Genomic DNA, 12,233 nt, shown 5'->3' with positions numbered 1-12,233 from the left:
AACTAAAGTACTTGTATCTTTTATGAAATAAAGTGATAGGCCTATAATCCTGTAAGTTTCGATAAAGGATTTTACTGTTAAACTAAAGTACTTTGATAATCTTTTACCTAGTCTATAGAGTAGTGGAAATGTTTGCCAAGTACAGTGTAGACCTAATTAAAAACTATGATTGGGATTTCTTTATGGGACAATAATATACGTAGTTTAGTGAATCGCCCAGCGTGTCGACAATCTGTCAGAGTGAATGCTTTATGCAGTGAAGGTTTTGCAAATGGTTTGACAAGGGGCCAGGTGATGAACTCTCCAATCGGGCCTATATCTTGGCGTCATAGTTATCCACTTTGCAGAATTCGTGTACATTACAACGATATCGCATCAAAATAACAATAAAACGTACCTTCTCATACTTCATTTTTTCATAAACATCCATCTCTCGAGGAAAAACGCCTCCATCCTGCTACCGTCATTCATGCGCACACGTGAACTGTAGCCTAGCTAACAGCAGGAAACGGCTTGCCGCATTCACGCAGGAACTTCTGTACATGACATATTATCTTGAAATTTCGAGTTATTAAGTCGAAATTTCGAGTTATTATCTCGAAATTTCGAGTTATTGAGTCGAAATTTCGAGTTATTATCTCGAAATTTCGAGTTATTAAGTCGAAATTTCGAGTTATTATCTCGAAATTTCGAGTTATTAAGTCGAAATTTCGAGTTATTATCTCGAAATTTCGAGTAAGTTAGTCGAAATTTCGAGTTATTATCTCGAAATTTCCAGTTATTATCTCGAAATTTCGAGTTAGTAAGTCGAAATTTCGAGTTATTATCTCGAAATTTCGAGTTATTAAGTCGAAATTTCGAGTTATTAACACGAAAAAATGGATTTATTTTTTTTGCTTCATGGCCCTAATGCTCTTCCGTATGATACACATGCACACAGGTTGAATTTTTACATTTTTGGTTTTTTGATTTAGAAAGGAAGAATCATAAAATCGAATCAATTCAATGATGATATTAGTTCCAAAACACATGACGAAAACCATAAATTTTGATAAGGCGGATATTCAGGAAGGTTTTGTTAACATATATTGAGAAAGCACTTAAATAATCTATACACAAATGAAACTTAATTCAGTCTTTCAACAGACATTGGCCTTTCACTTTGTAGCATATGTTATCAATTACAGTTTATTTGTGTTTTTAATAATAAATGCATGATCAAATATGAGTATTTATCCAATATATCTTCCAGTCAGAACCATTCATGAGTTTTTCAATATCAAACTATTCCTGACTACGCAGAGTATATATATGTACAACAAAAAAAGGCATATAAAAAAATAAATGATATGGTGATTCAAACCCATATCCACAGCTGCAGGAAAGCGAATATTTTCAGTGATCTTTCTGTAGGTTATAGTTCAATTGATTATTCCATTTCTTAATTTTCAAATTTGTGAACCGTTTTCTTTAATTTGACGATTTCAGAATCGTATTTCTTAAATTATTGCCATTTTTGTTTTCAGCAACTTCGTGCGATTTCAAAAAACTTAAGAGACAAAGTTATACTACATATGTCAAAATAGGATTCTTGGCAATGATGTATGTTAACGTATGGGTGTCTGTCAATCCTCCATTTGTCTTTGCTTCAATGTGTCTACATTTCTACCCTGTATTGGATTTAATGTTCACAAAGGATACCTCATAACAGGCATATAAAACACGATTAAACACGGGTGATTTGTAAGTGCATAAGTTGTAGCGTCCAACCCAAAATACACGATATCCCTCCAGGTACAGATCACGTAAAATTAGAAGTTTGTGAACCCAATATTCCTTCATGGGTCTATCGGTGTTTGCATGAAACTCCACTAGAAACTGCTTGACGCCATCAAGTTGTAAGGTTTTTAACACATCAGATATGACACTCCACTCCCAGCTCTCTATGTCCATCTTAATGACGTCAGGGGCGCGCTATTAACAAAACAGATGATAAATATTTGGAGAAAAAGACAGAAAATAATTATCTTTTCAAAGATTAAACACCGCAGTTATTTTCGGATGGTAGGCCATATACGGTAGAAAGGTAACGCCTAATTTTGTTGTTTCCAGGCAAGTTTTGTGCAAAAATATTACCCAGTCATTTGAGTGATTCGTCCGGTTATACGCTTTTGTTATGATTAATATCTCGAACATATGGAAAGACTGTATTATGTGACCGAGTAAGGTTTATTACTGGACATCTTCGGCAGTGTTTTTCAGTAAGGTAGGACAATAACTTCGACATTAGTTTACAGCTATCAAAAGGAGACAACATACCTCCTAAAACACACACCTACGCCATGCATCGCGCACATAAGGGATTAACAAAACCAGTATACTAACTTCAACGTGATTCAGTTCCTTTCGTATAGCTTCCATCGTCCTCATTTTCCAACCTGCCATATCGTTACTTACACCGTTATAATCAGACAGACCAGTGGCGTGGAAAAATACAGATGGTTTGTGTAAATGGTCTGTCTGGTGCATACTGAACATTTCAACACGATTTCAATCCTAAGAGGAAATATCATGAACATTGATAATCACATGTTATACTTCACAGGTAATAATTTCTTCTACAATGCATGAAGTTACAATTGTTTTGTTAAAAAATCCGGATATTTCCGTACCGTGATCGAAAAAATGCTTTCATGGTTCTTTACAAACTTCAAACCTAACGAGTATAGAATATGAAATAGTTTATAACATAATTTCCTGTATTCGAGGATATTAAGTACAAGAGCCATAAAAAGACATTTGCATATGTTTGTGTATTGAAAAGATGTGTCTTCCCAGAGCAAGATTGGATTCCTTTTTAAATTCCGAGGTTTGTCTGTCTGTGGTATAGTTACCTACCTTGGATCAAACGAGTGCACCTCACATTCAAACACAGACGAAATTTCATCATCAAACGAAAAATCGTACTGTATCCTAGAAATGATAAAGCATTAATAGGTATTTAATTTCTCTTACCTATATCATACTTATATATATATATATTAACGTTAACACCTATTTTATCGTACACATTATATAAATAGAACTGGTTTTGCCTTGCAAGTATTGTACCCGTAGGTCCCATTGCAAAAGACGACTTTATTGCTTATATTGTTTTTTCTCCGCTTTCTTATTTTCGTTTTTAATATCTCCTGACAATTTTGGTCTATAGTTGAGTGTTCGTCCCTTTGAGGAAGGTTGAAGGTTATTTCCTCTATCTTCTAGTAGGGCGTTTGCCCCTGTGATGAAAGTTTGCATTCATTATCCTGGACTGTATTTGAACACCCACCCGTATGGGAAGGATTATGTCCCTGGCCTTTAGTTGAGCATTCGCCATTGTGTGGATGGTTAATGATTATGTCCCCTGGCCTTTAGTTCCGCACTCGCTCCTTTGAGATCAGTGCTTATGTTTCCTGGTCTTCAGTTAAGTGCTCGCCCCTGTGAGGAAGCACTCGCCCCTTCGAGGCGGCCGAAGACACCAATCGTGTTTGTGAGCTTGATGAACCAGATTTATAGGGAACAACCAATCAAATGAAAACATCTATTGTTATATAACATCCCCTGTGTATAGAAAGTTGAGCCAAGGATAAAATGTCTGCCAGTCTCTGATTGGCCAGTATGTTTTGAAGTAAGAAAAAAAATATGTAGCCTGATAGGTAACTATCCATAAAAAAATTGATATAAAGTCCGATTGAATTTTTTCCAAAAGTTCAGGTTATAATAAATAACAGGTAGACATTTCAGATTTTTGGGAATTTTTACTGCTAAATTAACCAATTTTCAAAATGGCTATCCACGAGAAAATGTGAGCTGAAGGAACCAATTTTGTTTTTGATTATGTGTTATATGATAACCTAAACTTTTGTTATAAACCGTAATTGTCATATTGAATTAAATAATTAGAATAAAATACTCCAAAACATTAACACTAAAGTCTATGGAAAGCAATTGGTTGGCTGATCCCTATAAACATTAAGGTGTAATACACTATTTCTGTTCACTGTCATGAAGCACAATCGGACCTGTTTGGTTAGTGAACATATGACCCGTTTTCAAGTAATGAGAAATGGCAAAACAATCATCAGTATAGATGATAGAAAGAAGAAAAGTTACCTTGTTTACAAACAGGGTAAAGTAAGAATTGATATCAGATCGAAGCCAGACGGCCAAAGACAACGTTCTCTCTTACACAAAAGAGTAAACAAGACAGTCGTTCTGTTTATTTTTTAGCTCTCCTGCACACACGTCCCAACCACCGTCGTAAGTGTTACTCATGCGCAGAGATCGCTTACATCGGCTCTGGATTGTACTGAGGTATCTGTCACAATATAAAATATATAACTAATCGCATATTCGGTTCTAGAGGTTAACGTATAAATCAAAAGTTGAAGTTGAAATATAAATTTTAATGAATGATTGTTTTCTTTTGCCAGTTTGAGAACACTTGTTGCAATCATTCAGCTTTGATGGTTGATTGGTAGAAAACAACATCTACGATATTTACATGAACATATATATATATAACATACATGTATATATGTAATGTATGTCCGGTTTTATTGGAACGACTCTAAAGTTGAGTAAATAAATCATTAAAATACCTTTCATTGTTTTGTTTTTAATGTCATAATCGTAATAAAAGAAATATCAAAAATTGTTTGGCCGACTCAAAACTATCGTATTGATAATAATTCCTAATCAATTTTCTACATACAAATTTGAAATTGCATTTTCCATTTCATATTATGCAGTTTTATCAATTAAAACGTCACTGTCTGTATTGTGTACAAATATGATAAAATATCTAGTATGAGCCATTGTTAAACTTTCTTCCAATTCCAGTAACAATTTTCTCGAATAGGCAGCCGGATCATTTACATGAATTACTCAACCTCGCAAAACATTTTGTGACGCACGTGTGGTAGTACATCTCCAGATCTTGGAAGGACATACTGCAAAGCTCGTTCCTGTCCGGGGGTGGTCCATCCGGAACATCCAATGCTTTCTTTCGAGTATTTAGAAGACTTATATTATATCTGCTGGCACCAGGTGTATGACAATCGGGTAGACCCATCTGTTTCTGTATAGATAAAGTCAATAAACATTCGGATCAGAATACTAATGTAATAACTTCTAAAACTGACTGAAAACATAAATAACCCATACAGGATTATACACAACTGAAAGTCGAATTCATGCACGTAATGAATATTGATTTAGAGATGGAAAGATAATCATGGTAAGTACCGGGATAGTGTTTGAGATAAAGGAAGACATACAGGAAAAGTACCGGGATATCATTCCATAGACAGACCCACATACAGGGAAAGTACCGGGATATCACTCCATAGACAGACCCACATACAGGGAAAGTACCGGGATATCACTCCATAGACAGACCTACATACAGGAAAAGTACCGGGATATCACTCCATAGACAGACCCACATACAGGAAAAGTACAAAATTAGAAAGAAATTATATTGATTCATATCAATTATGAGGCACAGAGAAACGTTATGAAACCTGGTTGCATATACAGAAAAGGGAAAAGGAATTGGACTGCTTCATATACGGAACAACATAAAGGGGACGTTTTAGATAGTGATTCTTAAACAGACCGTCATACATGGAACGCAATAGGATATTTAAGAATTGTACCTCATTTTGCATTTAACAAACTTTATAGTTGAAATATCGTACGAAGAAATTATAATGCTTGATGTGTTTCGACATTGATATCTATGGCAATTGTGGTAAATCTGCTTAAATACAACAGTAAAGGACATCATCGGGTTAAAGAAGGCAGCGTAAAAAACAATGCATTGATCGGTCCTTTAAATATGGCGTCGAGTAGTTATCGTTTCGTAACGTCACAAAGGGACGACGTTATGAATTTTATAATACCGATTCCAACCCTCATTAATCCGCTGAGCCTTCTTTCACTGTGTATACGCAATTTAATTCGCAGTAAGAATTAACTGAGCTGAAAAAGAAAAGATGTTAAGATTGTTGCATATACAGGCTGATATACAACAATGGATTATGGTTTTGTATAGAGAACGGCACAGGGAAAAGGAAATGGGATATTGATTCATATTGCGTACGCAAACCAGTAAACATTAATGGGATATTCATTCATGTAGAGTACGACAGGGAAAAACAAGTGGCTATTGAATCATATACAGGACGACACACGAGCAAATTTAATGGGATAATGATTCATATAGGGAATGACACAGATAAGAGTAAAGGGATATTTATTTATAAATACTAATTAATCATTTCAATGTTAGTATTGTTGTCACATATTTAGAGGAATTATCACTCGTTTATCCTTCCTTTAACAGTATTTCTATATATAAAATGACATATATCACGTGATTTAAGGAATCCTACCTTTTGCAATATGTAAAAGTTTGGGTAGATAATAAATCTTTGAAAAGGAAAAAAAAAACATTTTAAAACTTATTCTGAGAGCTACATACAAACTTGTTATTAACGCAAAGCTTCTTATTAGGGCAGAGTGGAAAAAAGAACATCCTAAATATCTCAACGTTGAATAGAAATTGAGCAAAAATACGCATGGATCCTATATTTTTTGTTGTGAGATGACAGTAAAACAAAGTTTAACCTTTGAGTGAATATTAATGCGAAAAGGTGCTGATTGTAACTGTTTCCAAGTATGAATTTTTAGTATGATAAAACTACACTTTTAAAAATAGGACATATTTTATGACGAAGCAATGTCGGCATAAAAATGAACTTCATTTTTGAGATGAGGTAGGAATAAATGAAGCAAAACTCTCACCGGATATGACTTAGCGTCCCACCATGTCCGATTAAAAGGCGTCGGCTATGGAAAAATTGGTTTAGTAGGTTCATCACGCAGCCAGAGAAGAAAGAATGTTAATCCCAAAACCGCCGCTATTATCATCCAGGGCCGCAGCTGGTCTAGAGTTCGTTGACTGAACAGTGATCTCATGGTTGTTCATACAGGCCTGACCTGTGGGAAATGAGAGAGCAGCACATTTTTGTTATTCATTAAATATCCTATTTGACATATTTTGTCCTCGTGCAGAACTGCTTTCACTCTTCATGCATAGCTTTCACTCTTCATACATAGCTTTCGCTCTTCACACATAGTTTTCACTCTTCCTACATATTTCAAAATAATTATCCGGCTTTTCCGGCCGACGTTGTTTATAACCACCAATGTGTATCCGGGGTGTAACGAGGAGGTGTTTTGCTTGTGTGTGGAGTTTTCTGCAATGTAGCATTGTTGTCATTTATAAATAAGTAAGCTGTGTTATCTTTTTCGTGTAATTGTGCTGTCTAACAAACTACTAGGCAGTCTAACGTCTCTATAGCGTCTATATAATATATCCTACTTATTGTGTGCCATGTGCGTGTCGGACAGCATGGCCTGCCACATACACTACATCTAACTTTGGTAAGTATTTACCTGTGCACATATATGTTTATTTTCATGTTTTGTTTTGTTTTATTTGTCCGTTAAATATAATTCAAATATGTGTTTTATGTGAACTTTTTATTTATTTAGGTTTATGAAATAGTTTTATGAAATACATCTATGTGTATTTACAATTTCAAAATGTATGTATGTGAGCTGGAGGTCACCGTGTAGTTTATTGAAGTAGGTCATTCACATCTGGAAAAGGTACAAATCTAGGTCTTGATTTTATTATTTGTGTACTGACTGATGTTAATTACCACTAAATTAATTGATTGCATTTTCCCTTTCGATTTTGAAGATGTGTGTTTAGTTTTGAAATATGCAGTGTTTGATATTTTATTGATCATTGGAGGAACACTATTCAGGCAGAAATTGAAGAGCAGCTTTGGAGATGGGAGAAAATGTTTTCCCCCCGTTTTATTTATATGTTCCATCGTCAATAACTATTGTTGTATTGTAACAAATAAATAGGTTTATTTGTTTGGTTTTTGCCTCACTTATGAAATATCCTTTGTAAATTGAAAACTCTATTATTGTTAGCATCAAGTTGATTTCATCATAATTCGGATATTGTATTTTAAAACCAGTTACAATGTTTCTTGATGTTATAAAAAAAAGTTAATGAAGTATGCACATTTTAGGGAGAAGTGTTCTTAGTCTTCAATAACATATTTACGTGCATTACAATGTGGATCAGGCGATACTTTCATTTGATGTAATATTTGTTTAGTTGTCAGAATTATATTTAATAATTTCCATCTGAATACTTTCAATTTATTATCTTCTATTTTGTGAAAAATAGAGCTACATGCATATGTAAAATGATTTTATGTTAAATTTATCGAATTTATCCAGTACAAACAAGATATTTAATTTTTCTGATAGGACTTTTACAAACTGTTTGTATATATTTTGATTTTTGCTTTTAGTGATGTCTAGCTTTGATTGTTTTAATGATTTTATTGTAATTTCTTCTTGTTTTTTTTCCACAGTTATATTTTCTATTCGGATGTTTCTGTCTTTATCATCAGGTATTGACTTTGTTGTCTGATTAACTTCACTAATATAGCTCGTTTTTGTCTTAATTTTGCAAGTATTATTTGTTCACTTATATTTGCATTATTGTCCAAAATATCTTTTACTGTTAATATATCGGATTGTTTCCAATTTTTGAAACATAACATTTCCCTTTAAACTTTATAAATCTATTTCTATTATTTGGGACAGAATGTCTTTATAATTTTTTTGGCTCTTGGACATTGGAGTTTAATGTAGTAAAGGTTGATATTATCTCATAATAAATTAAAAAAGGTGAAATATCCACTATCCTTTCTAAATGTTTCAAATTATCTAAATTCATTTTACATATAAGCAAATGTCCGCCGAATTTGTCTGATTGAAGTTTAGGAATTATTTTCCAAAGTGCATCGTTTTCTGCAGCCAAGTATTTCTTAATCCAGCTTATTCTGATGGTATTTATTTATGATTTTATGTCTATCATGTTTAATCCACCTTCAATAAAGCTTCTGATAATTGTTTTTCTTCTTTTCTGTCTTTCCGTCGCATATGTAGTCAAATAAGAAAAAAAATATGTAGTTTTGATCGCTAGCACTTTTAAAAGTTCAGCTCATGATTACGGACACAATATGGATAACATGACATATGATTGCTAAAGCATAGCTAATAGGACTACAGGTGTAAAATGGCGGGACATCCCCAAGTGGGGGTTCCTCAGTGCGCTGTAAATGTCAGGATTACTGTTTTCGAGTACCTGTATGCTCTTAAATGCCATTAAACCTATTCAATGACAACATTTATCCGGTAGAAAAAACTCCAAACTTTGATTTAAAATAAATTCTACATAATTTTGGATAGATATTTGATTAAAAATATAATAATAAAACAAAACAAATTTGTATGTAATTTTAAAGTTTTTCAAGTGGTTACCACGGTATTCACAGGTCCTAAAAACATAGAAATCATAAGTTTACTTATTCTCTACAGCTGAATTAAAATTGCAAATAATGTATAGATGACAAATATATATATACTTTCTTAATGGTAATACGTAGGGTTAACTGACTATATTTACATATCTAAATCATGTGCCTCATTTGTTCAGAATTGAACATCTTTACTGTACACTGCTACTGTAGAATCACATGACCAGTTTGCCTCACTACAATGGTTAAATTAAAATACAAATGTTTCTTTTAACGTGTTTGAATATAAGATACATTTTATAATCAAGAAAAGGAAGTACAGTGATAAGAAATGCTATCAAATGCAGTACCATATGCGTCATTACATGACACAAAAAAAACACCTTAACACATATCAAAAACAGATAAGATCAACTGTAACATAGAAACGCTTTAGGTGGGGAAAGCAGATATGTGAAGTAGTAAACTGTATAAATACCTATCCTCGCTAAATATCAATAGAAACCTATAAGCTCTTGGTTGTCTGTCTGTAAGAACAAAATGTTAAATACTATTGAACTGTAATACCTTAATATGACGTCTATCTATTGTATATATTTTATGTTTGGTGTTTGATTGGAAAATGAAGGTAGAATAGAATAAAGCAGCCATTTTGTTATCCGTTTGTGATATATTTTTGTTATCGCCCAATTTAACATGTTTTAGTTAAATTAAATATAGTTTAAAAACTGCCGGAAACCTTTTCGTATTCTATCAAATAACAATATATACTCGTATCTATGATCAATGTTCATGAGATCATGAAATATGAAAAGTATTCAAAACACCATAAAATTTCATTGAAATCTAGAGCCAAATCATATTTCTCATTTTACATTTTTTCTAGTCATATCAAACTTGTAATCATTAGTTTTTTTAATCGGAAAATACATCAATTATAACGATTTATTAAAAAATTAAATTTAAAATGTGTTCTTTTCTTATGCCATATAAAACTAGTACCTTAAATAACGATAAATATGAGTAACGAACAGAGAGGCGTAACGATACAGATGTAAGATAATATACAAGTTCAGATAGCCTACAGGAAATTAATAAGTAGTCTTTACCTGCTTTCGAGTTTTAGTGTCCCACGTCTGTTTAGCTCTTGTACACTATTGTTTGAATGTAGTCCTTATCCTGTGCAATGCTAGTTTGCAACTTGTGACTGCCATTTCGAACCTGATTTAGTATGATTTTGAATCCTGTGCAAATATCATTGCCTAGGTGTAACGATTAGCATTTACTCACCTGTATATGGAGAAACCTGCACCTGTATTTACATCAATTTGAGAGCACCACATAATGCCTATAATGTATCATGATAGTTAAATTAACAAATAATATCAACATATCCGGGTTATCTTGATTTAAGTCACGAAACGAAATTCCCACTTCTTATAAACAAAAGTAAGTAGATGCATATTTATACAAATATATATATTATGCAACATTTCTTATAATTACATTGCCTACTTTCTCGGTGCTGTGACGAATGCTGAAAATATATTTATATATTTTAGAACAATTTTTAGGATTATAGGTATGAACACTTATTCTATTGGTGTCCGAGTTAATCACCAACGTTTCGACGTTTTTGAAATACATTGCATTCAATATGTTCACACTAAGCAGAAGTTAAGAGGTTATGTTACCACAAACAACTTGCATGGTTATGTTTTAAATGTATTTCTGGAATTTTTTATTCATTAGATAAACGAAGTGTTACGACATTCAACTTTATTCGTTACTTTGAAAATGGGATTAGTTTAAATGAAAAGAAAATACCATATGTAAATGTGAAGACATTGCGTAGATAGTAATGGGCAACAAAAATGAATATAGGTTTTTAATTGGTTTGGTTTGGTTTGGTTTATTTGGTTTAATGTCCTATTTAACAGTTTTTAATTGTACCTTTGGTGTATATTTTTCTGTTACTTGTGCATATGTACATTTAGCGTTTTACTTACCAGCTCAATGTTCTCCCGATCCAGACGTTAGTGAAGGAAACAACAACTTCTAATACAAGGCAGCTATTTACTAACATGGCTGAGCATGATTTGATTATACCATTGGTGCTGTGGTGGAACAGTTTGTTTGTTCTCGTAACAATGCTATTGACCACATTCCAGTTGAATTACAACACAAGTCTAATGTGGTCGTTGTGTTTTAGCTCTCAAGGTGAAATACATTGAAGCGACGAAGCGTGTCATGCCAATTTAGAAAAAAACGTGTAATTGAGATATTGAGACGACGATTATCCAAATACTTATAAAAAAGTAAAGTTAGAACCATATTATCTTGGTTTAATACATGCACTGCAAATATAACTTATTTTCTTAAAATCTATTAGTAGTTTTTTAAGGTGAACCGCCAGGTTTTTAGGTTGTTACTTGTACACATTTAACACCTTACTCTTGCTTACTCTTGCAATACTTACCAAATTTAAAACGAAGCAAATAAAACATACAGAAAAAGTAATTTAACGCATTATGTGTAAACTACCTATAATTCCTCGTATAATTTACGTCATTGAGTCTGTAAACGTCTTCGGCCAATTGCCTGCTGAAAATCGAAACATAATAGAAAGCCCAAACCAGCTATTACAAGATATCGAGAAAATGATCAAACCTAAACTAACTGACAACAAAAAAATCAACATACCAATATTTAAGTGGAGATGTTTTGAGCAGGAAAGAAAATTGGCAACATGCAAACAGGGCCTGATACGTTACC

At 33.0% G+C, this 12,233-nt stretch overlaps 1 long non-coding RNA gene across 1 annotated transcript; it reads right to left on the bottom strand.

Annotated features, from left to right (window-relative positions):
- Positions 1-4,670: 4,670 nt before the first annotated feature.
- LOC117341685 lies at positions 4,671-11,543 on the bottom strand. Its single transcript, XR_004535701.1, has 3 exons — positions 11,468-11,543; positions 6,850-7,044; positions 4,671-5,119 (listed from the first exon to the last, which is right to left on the bottom strand). It is a non-coding gene; the product is annotated as an uncharacterized LOC117341685 (long non-coding RNA).
- Positions 11,544-12,233: the final 690 nt, after the last annotated feature.

The sequence above is a fragment of the Pecten maximus genome, chromosome 14 (assembly GCF_902652985.1).
Source record: "Pecten maximus chromosome 14, xPecMax1.1, whole genome shotgun sequence".
Classification (NCBI taxonomy): Eukaryota; Metazoa; Mollusca; class Bivalvia; order Pectinida; family Pectinidae; genus Pecten; species Pecten maximus.
This window is presented reverse-complemented; position numbering and strand designations above follow the sequence as displayed.